Consider the following 21949-nt stretch of genomic DNA (forward strand, 5'->3'; position numbering starts at 1 on the left):
TACTCCGCCACGCTCCTGGGCCTACTGTCTCACTACCAGTGGTCCACGAGCCAGAGCTGTACGAGAGGCTTCCCTCCACACATCTGGCTCACCCATCAGGTACGTGACAAGGGCACTCCAGTGGGTTAAACCTGATAATCCACAAAACGTTGTTAATTTCTTTGAAGTATTACATTACTGGAAAAGGGTGGGGGGGAAGGGGACAACCCCTCCACCCGTCACAAAACAGGTATCCCAACTGGAAAATTTCTCCTAACCTTCTGTTTCTGAGACAACTCAAAAATGTTGGTCTTTCCATCACCTTCTGTGGTCCTCAGAACCAATAGAGAAGGTGAACCTTTCGAGTGGTGATCTGACAGAGGTTCTAATCCACCCCACCCAACACTAAAAAAATGTTTTTACATTTTGCCTTTAAATTCGCCCAAAAAAATTCAAGGACCTCTTGCATGCAAGAATTTAAGTTGGGCTTTTGGGTCATGCAGCCTTTATCAAACATTTCTGTCACTCAACCGATAAATATAGTACATAGACCATCTGTGAAGACAGTTTATGTTTATCTTAACACACAGTATATTTTTTTGTAGTCTATCTTTATCATATTTTTTTTTTAAAGTAAGTTCATTGGATTTTTTAAAACCACCCTAGTCATTTTGCAGTCTGTTGATGTTTTATAATATTGCATATGGTGTTTTTTTTTGTTAGCGTCTCTTTGCCACACTGTTTTGGTCTAGCCTGTAGTTTCCTGAAATTCTTACCTTCTTGCTGTGGTGGTTCTGTTGGACCTGTGGTTCTACTCATATGTTCTGCTGGCTTCTGTGTTTACTTATGGGCATCACCTGCTCCACTGTGAATTTATATCTTTTTCCCTTAATCACTTCTTGGTCCACCTCCCAGTCTGCTTCTCTATATATAGAGACATGCTCAGTGCAGCTCACATTGCCTGGGCAACTTCCTAGTTTCTCCATTCTCCTGCTTTATCACGTATCACTTGTATTCTGTGTCTGTCTTCCCGTATAAAACTGGCCCTAGCTTCATCTACCATGTTTGCCTGACTACCACGTGCCCTGACCTCTTCTGTCTCCTGCCATCTGAACTCTGCACATGCGAATGGTCTCTGCATCTTCAACTGGGCGTACCTGGGGGCCATGACCTGGTTCCAGTCTGCTGCAAGTCCATCTCTACCGTCAGGTTCTCTGACGAAGAAGCAGGCTTGGAATGAGACTCCTTACCCTGGGGAACCATAAACTGGCCTTCTACAAGGTCTCACTACCATAGGAACCTGACACACAAGGTCATGCATATTTTGGCTTACTTTCAATAATTCTTTGGCAAGTTACATTACTACTTCTAGTGAAATGGGACAAGAAGGGTTTAGAGCAGTGGTTCTCAATCTGGGGGTCGAATGATGATTTGCCAGGGGTCACCAAATCCTTGGCTGTTCCTGAAGCCCGCACCTCTCTCCCAGCCTTTTTGCGGTCGCAAAGCAGGACTGTCCCTGGAGCTTGCAGCCGCCCACTCAGCCTCTTTGCAGCCGCCCATTCAGTTTGCGGCATGGCTGGAGGGCAGAGACTAGAGGTCAGCTGATTGGTGAGGAATGTGAAGTGGGAGGGGCTGGAGGAGACCCTATCTCCTTATTTTGGTAGAGGTGTCACTGCTACGAGACACCACAAAGTCAGAGACACAGTGAGTAACACTACCTGTGATTATAGTTCCCATCAAAAGTCCCCACTACAGTTCTCAGATCAGCAGATGACCTTGATCAAGAGCTGATCAGAACTCTCCCCAGCATTGCCACTCATCCCAACTCCCTGCAAGCACTGCCACTCCTTCCATTCTCCCCCACCAAGGAAGAAGAGAAGGAATAAAAATAGAGAATACATGGAAGGGAGAAGAATAGAGGGGGAGAAACAAAGAAAAAGGAAGAGAAAGAACAAGAAAGACGGCTAGAGAGAGGGATGGGGGAAAAAAAAAATTGGGATAGAGAGAGATAAAAGGAAAAGAAAGGAGAACAAATACAAAGAGTGGTACATCCTAAAATGTACCATACAGGGTTTTATTACTGTACGAATGGAGGGGACTCAGGGAGCGCAAAATGTCCATGGGTTAGGGGCGCAAATTACTTGCCTTGGGTGCTGACAACCCACGCTACGAAAATAATTTTACTGTTAGGGGTCCCCACAACCTGGGAAATTTTATCAAGGGGTCACGGCACTTGAAAGGTTGAGAACCACTGGTTTTAGAGGGACAGTTGCTGTGGCTGACCATAAATATACACCCATCAAGTAGATTGTACTGGACTAGTTTCCCACCATTATTTGTATGCTTGCGTTAACTGTATATATCTTTTTTTTTTTTTATCAGCATTTATTGCGAAATCCATTGCAGGGAGTAGTGCATAAATACACATTATAAATAATTAAAGTGGAAACAAACAATCTCAGTACAAGAATTCATAGTTACATCATGTTGCATCTAGAACCAAAAAGGACCTCATGGGAATCAGCTACCATCATAGCAGGGAGGCCCGAAATGGAGAGACACAAAATAAAAGTAATGGAGGGCCGGGCATGACGAGGTGGAGAGGAGAGGCAACAAAAGGGTTCAATTATGGGGAAGGCTAGAAGGGAGGAGGCAGGATGTTAAAATTAACTGGATGGGAGGAGCGTTATAAAAAGGGGGAGGCGGGAACTTCCGGGAACAGTTTTGAGAAGTTTAGAGAGAGGACGTTTTTCCCACACACCCTCCGTGTTGTGTTGTGTTGTGTTTTTGTTGTTTGTTTTTCTTTTCTTGCAGGATGCATGGTTTCGGGTCATCATAGCAGCTGTGTAACGGCGGTGTCCTTGGTCTTTGACGGTGGCAGAAAACAGATGTGATGAAAGTGGGGGGGGGCTCATTGGTGGTATGTGCCCCTCTAGTGTATTCCAGTGGAACGTTTTTCCCACAACCCTCCATGTTGTGTTGTGTTGTGTTTTTGTTGTTGTTTGTTTTTCTTTTCTTGCAGGATGCATGGAAATCGGGTCATCATAGCAGCTGTGTAACGGCGGTGTCCTTGGTCTTTGACGGTGGCAGAAAACAGATGTGATGGAAGTGGTGGGGGGCTCATTGGTGGTATGGGCCGCTCTAGTGTATTCCAGTGGAACGGCGTCTGCTGGAATACAGTTATGGTTGCACTGCGGGAAGGGGTTGTCTCCGAGCTGGTGATACGGCTGGAGGCCTGGTATGGTAAAATTATGGTTCCGCAGTGTAGTGGTGAAAAGTGGTAAAGTTTGGGGTGCTGTCAGAGACCAACAGACTGGGAGTTAAAAACTGTTGTTACAAAATGTTGTAGATATGTTAATGGAAAGTTATTTAATTGAAAGTTTTGTAATATTTGGAGTTATTTATTAATAAAAAAAGGCTGTTATGGCCAGTTATACTCCAACTCCGGTGTGGTCTATTATTGGTAAATGGGGTAGGATAAGGGGATGTGTTGAAAAGGGGTTTGAAAGGGGGGAAAAGGGGTGGTATTGGAGAGTTGGGGATATCTCGAATACACTGGTCATGTCTAAGCCAGCCTTTCTCAACCTTCTTACCCACGAGGAACCCTTAAAATAATTTTCAGATATCAAGGAACCCCTGCTAAAACCAATTAATCAACAGTCATTTCTCCTCTACAAGTGTGAAAAGTTTGTTGTCTGGCGGACCTACGGCTAGGGAGCACCGATTTTTCAAATCTGGGCACCCCTTCCATAGACTCCCATGTTAAACATCACTCTAGTCATGGGCACAGTGAGGCATGTACATGGGCACAGTGAGGCATGTTTTCCCATTTTTTTTGTGGTAAAATTAGGTGCCTCTGCTTATATTCGGGTCGGCTTATACTCGAGTATATACGGTATGTTGGCACTAGACTACAAATAAAAATCTAGCTTACTATTTGATCATTTTACTCTTCCTTTCTTTTTGCACTCTATGGTCTTTAGTATTCCATGCTTTCGCTTCTTCCAGGGGTTGGTGAGAACCCGTGGTTGAGGAGTAGTCTCCAAACTACGCTCAGATGACATGATTATTTATCTGCTGCTACATCAAAGGTCAAAACTATTTTCGATTGCGTGCCACATCTGACCCAACCTGTCTACAAGAAAAAAAACCTGTCTGTCCTCCGGCTCCAAAACTCTCTGAGTTACTGACTTTAATAGAACTACTATTGCCCACAAGGGCACTGTATTTGCAGAAACCATTTCCACAAACATAAAAAAATTGTAAAAAAAAAAGGAAACATCAGAATAATAGCAAATGGGAAATCCCAGAGATAAAGGGGAAGGTTACAAGATAGTCACAATACATGCTGTGTGAACTTGGCATTTAAAACTCCAACACAGTGAAAAATGACATTAAAGCCGAGCACACAAGAGAAAGTTAGGAGCGAGGCTAGGACAAACCAAGACAAGACTCCAGGGAAAAGAAGGTCCACTTTGTCTGTCGCTTCAAAATGTTGTATTTTTAGACATACAAAATGCATTTTTTTTTTTTTTAATCATTCTATTTTAGACGTTTGTCCCCCCTCCATGAAAATCATAGAAGTTATTTGCCTCTAGCAATTCCCCCCTTAAATTCCATCCAGTGGTTTCACCACAACATCATATTCCCGGACAAAGTCTCCTTTATACCATCAGCCCTGGAAGCAAAGACTGGGCAGGAATCTGTGTGAAGCTGTTACATCCCTACTCGGGAATCAAAAGCTTTACAGAGCATGGAAAATGTGTCGCTCGCCTCCGTACTGGAGAGAGGGAGGAAAGAGGAGAGACAGAGGAGATGGAACGAGAGGGCAGCGGGGAAGGGATGGGATAGAAAGCAAGGAAACAGACATAGACCAAAAAAAGAGAAGTAAAGTAAGACCTTTGGGTAGATTCAGGTAGGGGCGCGCAATTTTAAGATGGCGTAGCCTAGCGTGTTTACACTACGCCGCCTTAAGTAAGAGAGGCAAGTACATGATTCTCAAAGCACTTACCTCCTTACTTAGGGCGGCGTAGTGTAAACGCGGCAGATGGGGCACCTAATTTAAATGGGTTGGAGGGGGTCGTGTTTAATGGTAATGAGGCTTGACCTCACGTCTTTGACGTTTTTTGGCTACTGCGCATGCGCCGGGCGCCTACATTTCCCAGTGCGCATTGCGGCTAAGTACGCCGTACGGGTCTATTGATTTCGACGTGGACGTAAACGACGTAACTCCCGATTCGCAGACGACTTATGCAAACGACGTAAAAAATTCGAACCTCGCGGCGGAAACGGCGGCCATACTTTAACATTGTTATTCCACCTCATAGGTGGAAAAACTTTAGGCCGCCTAAGGCCTTACGGAAACGGCGTAAATCGACTGCGGTGGCCGGGCGTACATTCGTGAATTGGCGTACAAACTCATTTACATAATCTACGCTGACCGCAATGGAAGGGCCACCTAGCGGCCATCCGAAAAATTGCAATCTAAGATAGGATGGCGCAAGCCGTCGTATCATAGATATGTTTAAGCGTATCTCTGTTTGAGCATACGCTTAAACATAAGTCGGCGTAGATTCTGAGTTAGGTCGACTTATCTAGTGATAAGTCGGCCTAACTCTACCTGAATCTACCTACATGTATGTAATCTATACTCATTACTCCATTTGACCACCCTCAAGCTAAAGCCATCATTGGGAGAGGGGCAGTATTTCTTGGAATTCTGAGGCCTCGTACCCACGACCGTTTTCCTCGACAGAATCCATCAAGAAACTTGGTGGCAGAGGAAAACGGTTGTGTGTATGTTTTTCGTCGAGAGAACTCAATGAGAAAAAAAGAGAACATGTTGTCTTTTTCCTCATCGGAAGTCTCAATTTCCTCGTCGTGTTTCTCGACGGGCTGGTTTACGACGAGAAACACGTTCGTGTGTATGCTTAGAAACCCGCGCATGCTCAGAATAAAGTATGAGACGGGAGCGCACCTTCGGTAAAAGTAGCTTTCGTAATGGAGATACCACATTCGTCACGCTACAACAGACTGAAAAACGCGAATTGTCTCTTACCAAACTTTTACTTAACACGTAGTAACATGAGATTGGCAAAAGCAGCCCCAAGGGTGGCGCCAGTGGAATGGAACTTCTCCTTTATAGTGCCGTCGTACGCGTTGAACGTCACCGCGTTTGAGAACGACGAGATTTTGTCTTGACAGTGTGTACGTAAAGAAAGCTTGTCAAGATTCTCGACAAGCCTGACAAGGAACTCGTCGAGGAAAACGATGTTTCATTTACGACGAGTTCCTCGGTCGTGTGTACGAGGCCTCACTCTTAAACAGTGACAAATGTCCTCTTCCCACAACAGGCTCATTTCTGCAGTTAGAATAGGAAACATCGGAAAACGAAAAGTACTCTTTTCATCAGCATTGTTGAGAATTTCTCAATGACTTTTGGCTGGGCCATGAAGGCGACACCCCCAGGGGTCGAGTGTTCCCAAGGGGAATGGATAATCCCGCAGAGAATGCCATCTTGCCACCACTGCGAGTTGAAATGTCCCCTTCCTTGGCCAGACCACCGTCTCGGCTGGCCCAGAGAGCAAGGCTGGCCCAGGAGCCGAGGGCATGGCTATCATCCAGATCAGGATAACAATATAAATAGTCAGGCTCAGGGTAAAAGGGCAAACAACAACAATTCAGCAGACCCTACAATAATTTATTGCACATGTGAACTTTACATGGATTTTAGCATTCAAATCATTTGTTTGTAGACTGATGGGGGGTATTCAGTAAGAACTACAGCGATATGAAACCAAACATTCCTTCACTCTTTACCAGTTTACAAGCATTAGAATAGTTTTGTACCATGTTAGCCAAGTTGGGATTCCCGGTGATACCATTTATTAGATACCGTACTTAAATGGACTGTAGTAGAAGCTTTCGAGGCACTTTGGCATCTTCTTCAGGAGTTGCCTGAAAACGAAGTTAGAGTGCCTTGAACACAGTGACGGTGCGTCCATAGAGGGCGCCGGAGCGCCACCCCCTCTGGCTCTCGCACCGCCACTGATTACAATACATAGATTCAGCTTTGTACTGCTTCCCACCAGTGTACTCTCCTGCATCCTTGTGCTCTCTCCTGGCCCCAGTGGCGGCTGGTGCTCAAAATTTTTGGGGGGGCGCAAACGAAAAAAAAAAACAATTGCAGCCTAACTGTGCCCATCAAATGCAGCCACTGTGCCCATTAAATGCAGCCACTGGGCCCATCAAATGCAGCCACTGTGCCATCAATTGTCACCACTGTGCCATGCCATCAAACGCAGCCACTGTGCCATCAATTGTCCCCACTGTGCCATGCCATCAAATGCAGTCACTCACTGTGCCATGCCATCAAACGCAGCCACTGTGCCATCAATTGTCACCACTGCGCCATGCCATCAAACGCAGCCACTGTGCCATGCCATCAAATGCAGCCACTGTGCCATCAATTGTAACCACTGTGCCATGCCATAAAACTCAGTCACTGTGCCATGCCATCAAACACAGCCACTGTGCCATCAATTGTCACCACTGTGCCATGCCATCAAACGCAGCCACTGTGCCATCAATTGTCACCAATGTGCCATGCCATCAAACGCAGCCACTGTGCCATGCCATCAAACGCAGCCACTGTGCCAATTGTCGACACTGTCCTCGTTAATTGTCGCCACTGTGCCCATTGTCACCACTGTGCCTATTGATGTTACTGTGCCCATTGTCGCCACTGTGCCCATTGATGCCACTGTGCCCATTGTCGCCACTGTGCCCTGTATAATGCCCCTCCCCCCCACCCGGCACTTACCTTTCTGGGGGTCAGCCATCCTCCTTCCACGTCCCTCGATGTCTTCTCCCGCCCTCGTTGACGCTTCAGCCAATCAGGTTACCGGTAACCAGAACCGGTGAATCTGATTGGCTGAGACGCCTGTCAGTCTTATCTAAGGAACGCACCACCCGTACGTCCCTTAGATAAGTTTCCGGGAGCCGAGGGCTGTACTCGGAAACCTATAAGAGCCGCTGGCTCTGATAGGCACTTCCGCACAGCCAACCAGCTGCCGTTATTCAGATGGCCGGCGCTCACCGTCCGCCCATCTGAATAGTCAGCGGCAGCGGCCAGCAATAATAACATGGATTCATGCAATGTTATTGTAATCAGTGGCGGTGCGAGAGCCAGAGGGGGCGGCACTCAAGCGCCCTCTATAGACGCACCGCCACTGCCTGGCCCCCCTCATCCCCAGCATCTCTGCTGGGTTTCGATGATGCTGTCAGGATGGAGAGCGGTTAAGGGGCCAGTAAATGTGTTATTTACAGTCCCTTTCCTTGTCTTAATGAATAGTCAGTGATCTGTACCGATCACTGACTCCGTTCATTCATAACTGTTAACTATGCTTCAGTGTGTGAATGTACAGAGCTATTCCTGTCCATTCATTCTGTGCAGCTGAGGCTGCAGAGATGTAGATTGAGCACTCTCATAGATGGAACATCAGAGGTCAGTTAAGACGCCTGATATTTCACCAAAGCCCCCCAAAGGGGCTTCTAAAAAAAAATAGTAAAAAAATTAATAAATACTGTAAATCCTTTTTTTTTTTTAAATACTGTTGAACCTCGGATTACGAGCATAATCCGTTCCAGGAGAATGCTCGTAATCCAAAGTACTCGCATATCAAAGCGAGTTTCCCTATTCAAGTCAATGGAAACCAAAATAATTTGTTCCGCATTGACTTGGCACACAACAACGCATGCGGCCAGAGGTGGGGGGGCGCAGGAGAGCCTCGGAAACAGCCGGAAAGGCCAGAGGACACCTCAGCTGACCTTGGAAAAAATTTTGGAAAAACTCAGTTCCCGAGGTTTGCTGAGGTCAGCCGCTCAGCTCCGGCGCCCCCCCACCTCAGGCCAAACGCAGTACTGCACACTGCTTTGGCCTGAATCCTGCTCGCTTTTTGAGACAACACTCGCAAACAGAGTTAAAACATTTTTTTAATACAGTGCTCGTATTGCGAAACGCTCTTTAACTACGTTACACGCAATCCGAGGTTCCACTGTAGTAAAACAATAATAAAAAATGTAATAACAAAAATAAAAAACTACTGACACCAATGGCAGAACATCTAGGGTCACAAAGGTCACACTTGCGACTGGGACCTGGTATCCCACCACTAGACTCGGAGGGACCCAGCCTTTAAGGTTCTAGTTACACCTCTGCCTCCTATCTGATGGTGCCTGGATAGTTTTGAGGACAACACCACTTGTCAGAACCAGGGGCCAGATTCACCAAAGAGATACGACAGCGTATCTCCTGATACGCCATCGTATCTCTGTGATCCGCCCGTTCTAACTATGCGACTGATTCATAGAATCAGTTACGCATAGCTAGCCCTAAGATCCGACAGGTGTAATTGAATTACACTGTCGGATCTTAAGGATGCAATTCTAGGCCGGCCGCTAGGTGGCGAGGCCATTGCGGCCGGCGTAGAATATGCAAATTAATACTTATGGCGATCCCCGAACGTCCGAACGGCCGTCGATCTAAATGTACGTCGTTTCTGTCGAGTTGCGTCGCGTAAAATTAGGGCTTAGCCCTAGTTGTCCTAAGCCATGTTAAGTATGCCCGTCGTTCCCGCGCCGAAATTTAAAAAACAACGTTGTTTGCGTAAGACGTCCGTGAATGGAGTTGGACGCCATTTACGTTAACGTCTAAGCAAATGACGTCGGTGCGACGTCATTTAGCGCAATGCACGTCGGGTAATTTACCCGACGGAGCATGCGCAGTACGCTCGGCGCGGGAACGCGCCTAATTTAAATGGTGCCCGCCCTATTTGAATGGGGCGGGCTTGCGCCGAGCGCATTTACGATACACCGCCGCAAGTTTACAGGTAAGTTTTCTGAGAATCAGGCACTTACGCTGTAACGTAAATCACATACGTTACGCTGCCCAGGAGCAACGTAATTGTATGTGAATCTGGCCCCAAGAGCCAGAGGGGCATGAAACCAACCGTCTCTTTAATTGTTGGCAAGGGGGCTTTTTTACCACTACTGTAGGGGGCGAGGGGGGGGGGGCATTCCCATTGATCGCCAATGAATTTACTTTAGCCGGGATTCTCTGAGAACTGAAAATTATTTGAGATGTTGATGGGGGTTCCTTGAGTTGTGCTGATTTCGCCTTCATGGTTCCAAAGCCGCATGGCAGAGCAAGCAGCATGACACCAGAGACCCTTTTAGTTGTCTGTAAGGGTGGCAATCTGGGAAGTCTTCCAAATTGAGCAGCAAGGTAAGCAGCATTTTTCCATTTTTGGTTTTAGAAGGGTCTCTTGAGATCTGAAAATAATTGTAAGGGTTCCTTTAGGGGTTCACTGTCTAGTGCAGTTTAGTTGCATGCTATGAAATCATCAGACCCTAAAAGCTTCGAAAACTCCTTCCTATTTCCATAGGGTTTCGCAGGGCTTGACAAATCCCGGGTGTCCTGGCAACTTGGCTCCTGGAAATAGTGTCCTGGCGACTTGGCTTGGAAGCTGGCGCCATCTGGTGGTGAGCCGTTGGTATTACAAGTTATTACCACCAGACGTGAGCTGGCGCCATCTGGTGGTGACCGTTGGTATTACAAGTTAAGCATTACAAGTTAAACAGCAATTCTAATGTCATTTTTCACCATTTTCACTGCCATCTTCTTCCCTCTAATTAGAACCCCCAAACATTATATATTTTTTTTATCCTAACACCCTAGAGAATAAAATGGCGATCGTTGTAATACTTTCTGTCACGCCGTATTTGCGCAGCGGTCTTACAAGCGCACTTTTTTGGGAAAAAATTACACTTTTTTTAATTAAAAAATAAGACAACAGTAAAGTTATCCCCATTTTTTTTAATATTATGAAAGATAATGTTACGCAGAGTAAATTCATACCCAACATGTCACGCTTCAAAATTGCGTCCGCTCGTGGAATGCCGACAAACTTTTACCCTTTAAAATCTTCATAGGCGACGTTTAAAAAATTCTACAGGTTGCATGTTTTGAGTTACAGAGGAGGACTAGGGCTAGAATTATTGCTCTCGCTCTACCAATCGCGGCGATAACTCACATGTGTGGTTTGAACACCGTTTACATATGCGGGCGCTGCTCACGTATGTGTTCGCTTCTGCGCGCAAGCTCGTCGGGACGGGATGCGTTTTCTGGCTCCTAACTTTTTTAGCTGGCTCCTAGATTCCAAGCAAATTTGTCAAACCCTGGGATTTCGTCTGCGCAGCCTTTCTCAACCTTTTTAACACAGAGGACCCCTTGAATTAACTTTCAGGTCCGAAGGAACCCCTTACAATAATAACTACAGTAAAACCTTGGTTTGAGAGTAACTTGATTTGAGAGCATTTTGCAAGACAAGCAAAATGTTTTAATACATTTTGACTTGATATACAAGCGATGTCCACATAGACCGTCCTCCTCACCGCCATTGATGTCGTCCCCTCTACGAGCGCTTCAAGCCTCGCTTTCGGATCGCTCTACTGCAGGGTAGTCTTCCCGGTCACGATTGCAGACTGATATCGGTGAGATCCGGCGGTGAGGAGGACGGTCTATGTGGACAGCTTTACCCCGGATGTCTCCATACTTAGATGTGCCTCTTTTAATCATCAACCATGTGATGTTGCTAAATGTTGTAACTAGGGTTGTCCCGATACCGATACCAGTATCGGTATCGGGACCGATACCGAGTATTTGCGGGAGTACTTGTACTCCCGCAAATGCCCCCGATGCCTAAATAGAATACTTAGATCCCCCACCCCCCGCCGCTGCTGCCGCTTAGTTAATACGGTCGGGGAACATTACAGCTTTCATTTGAATAGCTGTAGTGTTTCCCGCGGCACCGCGTATAGACACTCCCCCTTGCTCGGAATTGTCCAATCCCGAGCAAGGGGGAGTGTCTATACGCGGCGCGGCACACTACAGCTATTCAAATGACAGCTGTAATGTTCCCCGCCCGTATTAACTAAGCGGCGACGGCAGCAGCTTTGCGGCGGCATCTAGGCATGGGGGACATGGCTGCATCTATGGGGGGGGACATGGCTGCATATATGGGGGATATGGGGGACATGGCTGCATATATGGGGATATGGGGGACATGGCTGCATATATGGGGGGGACATGGCTGCATATATGGGGGACATGGCTGCATCTATGGGGGGGACATGGCTGCATATATGGGGGATATGGGGGACATGGCTGCATATATGGGGGACATGGCTGCATATATGGGGGGGACATGGCTGAATATATGGGGGACATGGCTGCATATATGGGGGGGGCATGGCTGCAGATATGGGGGACATGGCTGCATATATGGGGGATATGGGGGACATGGCTGCTTATATGGGGGGACATGGCTGCATATGTGGGGGGACATGGCTGCATATGTGGGGGGACATGGCTGCATATGTGGGGGACATGGCTGCATATGTGGGGGGACATGGCTGCATATGTGGGGGGACATGGCTGCATATGTGGGGGGACATGGCTGCATATGTGGGGGGACATGGCTGCATATGTGTGGGGACATGGCTGCATATGTGTGGGGACATGGCTGCATTTGTGGGGGGACATGGCTGCATTTGGGGACACATTTAAAAAAAGTATCGGTATTCGGTATCGGTGAGTACTTGAAAAAAAGTATTGGTACTTGTACTCGGTTCTAAAAACGTGGTATCGGGACAACCATATTGCTACACGTAGAGGCGCCTCTCTTCTCTTTTATACTCTGGAGCTCTTGCTGGATTTTGCTTCCAATCCCCTTGTGGAGGCTTCCATTTGTGGATGGACATTTTATGGTTACACAACCCAATCACATTGCTATAATCTTTTTATATGGACTATAAACTCAAGGACTTATAAATAAATGGTTGTGGAACGAATCATTTGAGTTTCCATTATTTCTTATGGGGAAATTCGCTTTGATATACAAGTGCTTTGGATTACAAGCATGTTTCCGGAACAAATTATGCTCGCAATCCATGGTTTTACTGTATATTTACAGCTCTCAATAAATTAGCATAGTGGTCAGTGGGAAGAACGCTCCTTACCTTGGTTGTCAATGCAAAGAAAGCCTTCCTTACAGATAGCTAATTAATGACAGTGGTTACATATCTAAGAGGCAGCAGAAAATCTTAGCATCCTCTGGAGGATCCCTGTTTTAAAAAGGCTGCTCTAGGGTAAAAAGGTTAACAAGGGCTGCTTTAAGTGGATTCACCCTTTAAAAATTAATTAATGCAATTTGGCGTCATTGGTTACATTTCTGAGAGGCAGAGATTGCTCTTTTCTAGAGGAAACCTAGGGGTTTTACAAAACTCTGGCTGAGTAAGGTCTCGTACACACGATAGGTTAACCAGAGGACAACGGTCTGAAGGACCGTTTTTATTGGTCAAAACCGATCGTGTGTGGGCCCCATAGGTTGTTTAACCTAAAAAAAAGCCAACCTGCTTTAAAATTAACCGATGTATTACTAACCGATAGGTCAAAACCGATCGTTAGTAGGCACGACCATCGGTTAAAAATCCGCGCATTCTCAGAATTAAGTCGGTCGCATGCTTGGAAGCATTGAACTTTTTTTTTTTTCAGCACGTCGTTGTGTTTTACGTCACCGCGTTCTGACACGATCGGTTATTTAACCTATGGTGTGTAGGCGTGATGGACTAGCAACCTCTGGAGGAACTGAAGGGTTCTGCCAAACCCTGTTTTAAGAAAATCTGCTCTAGGTTGAAAAAGGTTAAAGGCAGCATTAAATGGACTGACCCTTTAACAATTTAACAGTTTAGTGTTATTGGCTACATATTTGAGAAGCAGAGATTGCTCTTTTCTCAAGGAACCCTTGGCAACCTTTGAAGGGACACTAAGGTTCCATAGAACCCTGGTTAAAAAAGGCTGTTCTAGGGTAGAAAAAAAGTTGACAGTGACTGCTGTAAGCTGACCCTTTAACAATTCAATAACAGTTCGGTGTCAATGGTTACATATCTATGAGGCAGAGATTGCTCTTTATTCCAGGAAAACCCAAGGAACCCTAGGCTTCTACAGAACCCTAGTTGAGGCTGCTCTTGGGTAAAAAGGGCAGAGAAAGGCTGTTTTAAATGGACTGACCCTTTAGCATATCATTAACAGTTTAGTGTTATTGGTTACATATCTGAGAGGCAGAGTATGCTCTTTTCTTAAGGAACCCCCTAGCAACTTTTGGAGGAGTTCTAAGGTTCTGCCGAACCTCGTTTTGAGAAAAGCTGCTCTAGGTTGAACAGGGTTGAGGATGACTGCTTTAAGCGAACCGTTCCCTTTAAAAATTCAATAACAGTCCGGTGTCAATAGTTACATATTTAAGAGACAAAGATTGCTCTTTTTTCTTAAGGAACCCGTAGCAACTTTGTTGAGGAGCTCTAGGGTTCTGCAGAACCCTGTTTGAGAAAAGCTGCTCTAGGTTGAACAGGATTGAGGATGACTGCTTTAAGTGAACCGTTGCCCTTTAAAAATTCAATAACAGTCCGATGTCAATGGTTACATATCTAAGAGGCAGAGATTGCTCTTTATTCCAGGAACCCCTAGCCACCTATGGAGGAACCCTAGGCTTCTACAGAACCCTAGTTGAGAAAGGCTGCTCTTGGGTGAAAAGGGCAGAGAAAGGCTGTTTTAAATGGACTGACCATTTAACATATCATTAACAGTTTAGTGTTATTGGTTACATATATGAGAGGCAGAGTATGCTCTTTTCTTAAGGAACCCCCTAGCAACTTTTGGAGGAGCTCTAAGGTTCTACCGAACCCCGTTTTGAGAAAAGCTGCTCTAGGTTGAACAGGGATGAGGATGACTGCTTTAAGCGAACCGTTCCCTTTTAAAAATTCAATAACAGTCCGGTGTCAATAGTTACCTATTTAAGAGACAGAGATTGCTCTTTTTTCTTAAGGAACCCCCTAGCAAATTTGAGGAGCTCTAGGGTTCTGCAGAACCCCTTTTTGAGAAAAGCTGCTCTAGGTTGAACATGGTTGAGGATGACTGCTTTTAAGTGAACCGTACCCTTTAAAAATTCAATAACAGTTCGGTGTCAATGGTTACATATCTAAGAGGCAGAGATTGCTCTCTATTCCAGGAACCCCTAGCAACCTCTGGAGGAACCCTAGGCTTCTACAGAACCCTAGTTGAGAAAGGCTGCTCTTGGGTAAAAAGGGCAGAGAAAGGCTGTTTTAAATGGACTGACCCTTTAACACATCATTAACAGTTTAGTGTTATTGGTTACATATCTGAGAGGCAGAGTATGCTCTTTTCTTAAGGAACCCCCTAGCAACTTTTGGAGGAGCCCTAAGGTTCTGCAGAACCCTGTTTGAGAAAAGCTGCTCTAGGTTGAACATGGTTGAGGATGACTGCTTTAAGCGAACCGTTCCCTTTAAAAATTCAATAACAGTCCGGTGTCAATGGTTACATATCTAAGAGACAGAGATTTCTCTCTTTTCCAGGAACTCCTAACAACCTCTGGAGGAACCTTACAGAACCCCGGTGGAGAAAGGCTGCTTTACGCAGACCAGCCCTTTACCAACTGCCAAAACTGTTACAACCTCTTTCAAAAAAACAAAGTAACTTCCGATGTGTCAAAAAAAAAAAGCTCAATTTGTTTTCCTCGAAAAGCTGAATGACAAAAAAGCCACACTCTAAATCAATGTCGTGATCAAGCCACGCTCGGACTCAATGTCGTGATCAAGCCACGCTCGGGCTCAATGTCGTGATCAAGCCACGCTCGGACCCAATGTCATGATCAAGCCACGCTCTGACTCAATGTCGTGATCAAGCCATGCTCGGACCCAATGTCGTGATCAAGCCTCGCTCGGACCCAATGTCGTGATCAAGCCACGCTCGGACCCAATGTCGTGATCAAGCCTCGCTCGGACCCAATGTCGTGATCAAGCCACGCTCAGACTCAATGTCGTGATCAAGCCACGCTCAGACTCAATGTCGTGATCAAGCCACGCTCGGACTCAATGTCGTGATGAAGCCACGCTCGGACCCAATGTCGTGATCAAGCCACACTCGGACCCAATGTCGTGATCAAGCCACACTCGGACTCAATGTCGTTATCAAGCCACGCTCGGACTCAATGTTGTGATCAAGCCACACTCGGACCCAATATCTTGATCAAGCCACGCTCGGACTCAATGTCGTGATCAAGCCACGCTCGGACCCAATGTCGTGATCAAGCCACGCTCCTACTCAATGTCGTGATCAAGCCACGCTCCTACTCAATGTCGTGATCTCCCCATCCACTGCTACAGTAAGCCAGGCTACATCTGTACATCCTATTTCATTCCTCTGCTAGGCTCGCCTCCTTGTCCCCCCCCCCCCAGCCCTTCTGCTTCTACAAACCCTCCACCCTTTTTCGGAGAGGAAAGGACTTCCTTGCAGCTCCCCAACCGCCCATTCCAGATGCAGACAGTGGAGTCTCAGTATGGAAAAGCCTTACCTGGCCAGCTTGGTGTGAAGTGAACACATAACCCTTGTTGATGTGGTCCATGCAGAACACGGAGCTTAGGGATGGCCAAGGAAAAAAAAAGAAAAAAAGGAGACAGAACCTGCTTCAATCTTTCCCTCTTGTCTTTGCACGCTGGCAGGCAGGCAAGACTTTTAATGATTTCCAGCTCAGCTTGGTGGCTGTTTCCTCTTACAAAAAAAAAAAAAAAAATGAAGCAAGCCCCTGTGCCTCCCTCCTCTTCTCCTTCCATCACTCCCCAGTATCCTCCTCCCAGTACACGTGCAAGCTGTGTACAACCTGAAACCCGGCCCAGCTCTCCATACTGGCTGATGTGGGATTCAGGGAGGGCTGTGCACAGTACCAGAGGCCTGGGTTGATGTCAGGTTACACAGGAAAGTGGGGGCCTGGGGATTTCTGAGTCATTTTCACGACTGAGCCTGTGTAATGATCATCTTCAGGCATGAGACGGAATTAACTCCCGCGCTGCCGCAAAGGGGGGCCTCCTCCTAATTGGGGAAAGGAACCGCGCCGTCATTCTCCGCAAAGAGGAAAAAAAAAAAGAATTGACGTTCACAATTTTTTATTTTTTTTGCATGGATTTGTGAAACCGCGGGTCGTAGATTCTTAGCCCCTGGAGGAAATGGCGATTTTTTTCGGGGCTGCGTCCGTTAAATCTGGACATAAAAAGACTACAATTTCTGTTGCTCTGTACGCATCCTTAAGGGTTTGTGCGCAACTATCGATATGTCACCTCATCAGCCCCCCACCTCCATTTAACGCTTTGAACGCCGCACTACTGCAGCGCACTGCACGCAATTGTGGGGGGGGTTTACAGGGCGGCCCCCACAGAACTCCATTTAACGATTTGAACGCCGCACTACTGCGGCGCATTGCACGCAATTGTGGGGTGGTTTACAGGGCGCGCCCCCACAGAACTCCATTTAACGCTTTGAACGCCGCACTACTGCGGCGCATTGCACGCAATTGTGGGGTGGTTTACAGGGCGGCCCCCACAGAACTCCATTTAACGCTTTGAACGCCGCACTACTGCGGCGCATTGCACGCAATTGTGGGGTGGTTTACAGGGCGGCCCCCACAGAACTCCATTTAACGATTTGAACGCCGCACTACTGCGGCGCATTGCACGCAATTGTGGGGTGGTTTACAGGGCGCGCCCCCACAGAACTCCATTTAACGCTTTGAACGCCGCACTACTGCGGCGCACTGCACGCAATTGTGGGGGGGTTTACAGGGCAGCCCCCACATAACTCCATTCAACGCTTTGAATGCCGCACTACTGCGGCGCATTGCACGCAATTGTGGGGGGTTTACAGGGCGGCCTCCACAGAACTGCGTTATTTGCGTTTTGGCGTCAAAACCGACCACTGAAAGCGACGGTCGTGCGCCGCTGTACCCAAATAAAATTTGTCATTTTTATCCCATAAAATAGAGCACCTGGTGTAACCCTTTGAATGCCGCACTACTGTGATGCATTGAATGCGATTGTGGGGTGGTTTACAGGGCGGCCCCCACAGAACTGCGTTGGTCGCGTTTTGGCGTCAGAACCGACCACTGAAAGCGACGGTCGTGCGCCGCTGTACCCAAATAAAATGTGTCATTCTTATCCCATACAATAGAGCTCCTGATGTAACCCTGTGATGCATTGCATGCTATTGTGGGGTGGTTTACAGGGCGGCCCCCACAGAACTGCGTTAGTCGCGTTTTGGCGGCAGAACCGACCACCGAAAGCGACGGTCGTGCTCCGCTGTACCCAAATAAAATTTGTCATTTTTATCCCATCAAATAGAGCACCTGGTGTAACCCTTTGAATGCCACACTACCGAGGCGCATTGCACGCAATTGTGGGGTGGTTTACAGGGCGGCCCCCCACAGAACTGCGTTAGTCGCGTTTTGGCGTCAGAACCGACCGCTGAAAGCGACGGTCGTGCGCCGCTGTACCCAAATAAAATTTGTAATTTTTATCCCATAAAATAGAGCACCTGATGTAACCCTTTGAATGCTACACTACTGCGACGCATTGCATGCGACTGTGGGGTGGTTTACAGGGCGGCCCCCCCACAGAACTGCGTTAGTCACGTTTGGTGGCAGAACCGCCGAAAGCGATACGGCACTGCGTTACGTTAACTGACAATTGTGCAGTTGTGCGACGCTGTACCCAAATAAAAATTTTAATTTTTATCCCACAAATAGAGCCCCCCCCTCGATGTAACCCTTTAAATGCCGCACTACTGTGACACATTGCACGCGATTGTAGGGTGGTTACAGGGCGGTCCCACAGAACTGTTAGTCGAGTTTGGCGGCAGAACTGCCCACCGAAAGCAAAATGCTTTTTAACCACTTGACCTCTGAAAGATTTACCTCCCCCTTCATGACCAGGTCTTTTTTTTTTATTTGAGAGACGGCACTGCGTTACTTTATTTGTCATGCGCCACTGTACCCAAATAAAATTTGTAATTTTTATCCCACAAACCCGATGTAACCCTTTGAATACCGCACTGCTGTGACGCATTGCACGCAATTGTGGGGTAATTTACAGGACGGCTCCACAGAACTGCGTTGGCCGCATTTGGCGGCAGAACCGCCCACCGAAAGCAACGTGCCGATTTACCCCCCCCTCATGACCAGGCCATTTTTTTTCTATACGCCACTGCATTACTTTAAATGACAATTGCGCGGTCATGCCACGTTGTACACAAATAAAATGTATGTCTTTTTTTCTCCCGCAGATAGAGCCCCCCGATTTAACCCTTTGAATGCCACACTACTTACGACGCATTACAAGAGATTGTGGGGCGGGTTAAAGGACGGCCCCCATAGAACTACGTTAGTCGCGTTTGGCAGCTGGACCACCCACCAAAAGCGAAATGCTGTTTAACCACTTGATCTCTGAACGTTCCATTGCGTTCCAGTTCCAGAAGAAAAAAGTAGACCAAGGGCTGCATTTTTCCTGCACTGGACTGTATTGGAATGCTGTAAAACGCATCACAAACGCACTGGGATGCACCTAAAAGCACCAAAAATGCACTGTAAGTAGAGTGACCACATTTCCAAACTACCATTCAGGGACACCCCCCTTCCCAAAAATCAGCTTATGCTGTAACGAATCACAGCACAGTGATTGGACACAAGAGGCGGGATTTTTGATTTCTCCAATCACAAGCAGGGGGCGGGGATTGTGCTCCTCCAGGCATTCCCGGCCAGGACAAGTACTGTCAGTGAGTAAAGCGGTGATGTGGCAATCTTTTTTGGGGGGCATCAGATTGGCTTGGAGAAGGAGGAGAAAAATTTATAAAAAATAAAAACGTAGAAAGGGGAGGAGTCAAATTCATTGAAAATGAAATGGGAAGGAGTAAGAGTAAGATTCATTAGAAATTAAAATAAAGCGGGGAGGAGTAAAATTCATAATAAAATAAATCAGGGCAGGAGTCAAATTCATTAAAAATTAAAATGAATCAGGGAAGGAGGAGTAAAATTCATTAAAAATGAAAACGAAATGGGGAGGAGTAAAATGCACAGAGAAATGAAAAAGAGACAGTGGGGCAGATACTCGTACAATTGAATGGGCGCAGCATATGTGAGATACGCTACGCCGCTGTAACTTACTTTTTTTGGTTTGAATCCTGAAAGAATTCACGCCGTAAGTTACGACGGCGTAGTGTATCTCTCGCGGCGTAACGGCGCGTAATTCAAATCGGCGAGTAGGGGGCGTGTTTCATTTAAATGAATCGCATCCCCGCGCCGAACGAACTGCGCATGCGCCGTCCCTAAATTTCCCGCCGTGCATTGCGCTAAATGATGTCGCAAGGACGTCATTGTTTTGGACGTGGACGTAAATTACGTCCATCCCCGCGATTCACGGACGACTTACGCAAACAAAATAAAATATTTTCAAATTCGACGCGGGAACGACGGCCATACTTAACATTGCGTAAGCCACCAAATAGCAGCTTTAACTATACGCCGGAAAAAAGCCGAACGGAAAGGACGTAAAAGAATGCGACGGCCGCTCGTACGTTCGTGGATCGTCGGAAATGGCTCATTTGCATACTCGACGCGGAATACGACGGGAACGCCACCCAGCGGACGCCGAAGAATTGCATCTAAGATCCGAAGGCGTACGAAGACGTACGCCTGTCGGATCTAAACCAGATGCCATCGTATCTTGTTTTGAGGATTCAAAACAAAGATACGACGCGGGAAATTTGAAAGTACGCCGGCGTATCACTAGATACGCCGGCGTACTCTCTTTGTGGATCTGCCCCAGTGGGAGGAGGAGTCAAATTTATTAAAAATGAAAATGAGTCGGGAGGAGGATTAAAATTAATTACACATAAAAAAAGATATACAGGAGGAGAAGTCAAATTACAAAAAAATGAAAATAAAATGGGGAGGAGGAGTAAAATGAATAAAACATTTTTAGCAGGGGAGGAGTCAAATTCATTGAAAATTTTAATAAAACGGGGAAGAGTATAATGAAAGAATTAAAAGAGAATTGGGGAGGAGACGTAAAATGAATTTTTTAAAAATGAAACACGGGAGGAGAAGCCAAATTATAAAAAATTGAAAATTAAATGGGGGAGGAGTCAAATACCTAAAAAAATAAAAATGGGGGCGGAATGCACGATTCACACCACTGCATTGCGGTAAAGTGTGAGCACAGTGGGCCAGATCCACAGACGAAGTACGCCGGCGTATCTACTGATACGCCGGCGTACTTTCAAATTTCCAGCGTCGTATCGTTGTTTTGAATCCTCAAAACAAGATACGATGGCTTCTGGGTTAGATCCGACAGGTGTACGTCTTCGTACGCCTTCGGATCTAAGATGCAATACTTCGGCGTCCGCTGGGTGGCGTTTTCCGTGTCGGGTATGCAAATTAGCGATTTACGACGATCCACGAACGTACGCGCGGCCGTTGCATTTTCTAAGGTCGTCTGTAGTCTGCGTTTTCCGGCGTATAGTTAAAGCTGGTATTTTTCAGCGTATACATAGAATTGCCATGTTAAGTATGGCCGTCGTTCCCGTGTCGAAATTTGAAATTTTTTATTTTTTTGCGTAAGTCGTCCGTGAATAGGGATGGACGTAACTCACGTCTAAGTTCAAAAAATGACGTTGTTGCGACGTCATTTAGCGCAATGCACGGCGGGAAATTTAGGAACGACGCATGTGCATTTCATTCGGCGCGGGGATGCGCTTCATTTAAATGAAACCTGCCCAATTTAAAATCCGCCGCCAGAAATACACTACGCCGCCGTAACTTACGGCGCGAAATCGATGAGGATTCGAAAATGCGCCAGGTAAGGTACGGCGGCGTAGTGTATCTCTGATACGCTGCGCCGTTCTACATGTATGTGGATATGGCCCAGTGTGCTGAAAAACACGATTGCATGCAGTACTTTATTTCAACGCAGAGCAAAAAAAAGAGGGGGCGCATGGCAAGAATTTTTTTACACT

The 21949-nt window shown here is 46.6% G+C and overlaps 1 protein-coding gene across 1 annotated transcript in view; it reads right to left on the reverse strand.

Annotated features, from left to right (window-relative positions):
- The window catches only part of DUSP9 (dual specificity phosphatase 9), a 102619-nt gene extending 85864 nt beyond the window's left edge, over window positions 1-16755 (reverse strand). The window contains exon 1 of the mRNA XM_040322879.1: window positions 16467-16755. The gene's annotated coding sequence lies outside the window, so the exon portion shown is untranslated. The remainder of the gene's footprint in view (window positions 1-16466) is intronic.
- Window positions 16756-21949: the final 5194 nt, after the last annotated feature.

The sequence above is a fragment of the Rana temporaria genome, chromosome 9 (assembly GCF_905171775.1).
Source record: "Rana temporaria chromosome 9, aRanTem1.1, whole genome shotgun sequence".
Lineage (NCBI taxonomy): Eukaryota > Metazoa > Chordata > Amphibia > Anura > Ranidae > Rana > Rana temporaria.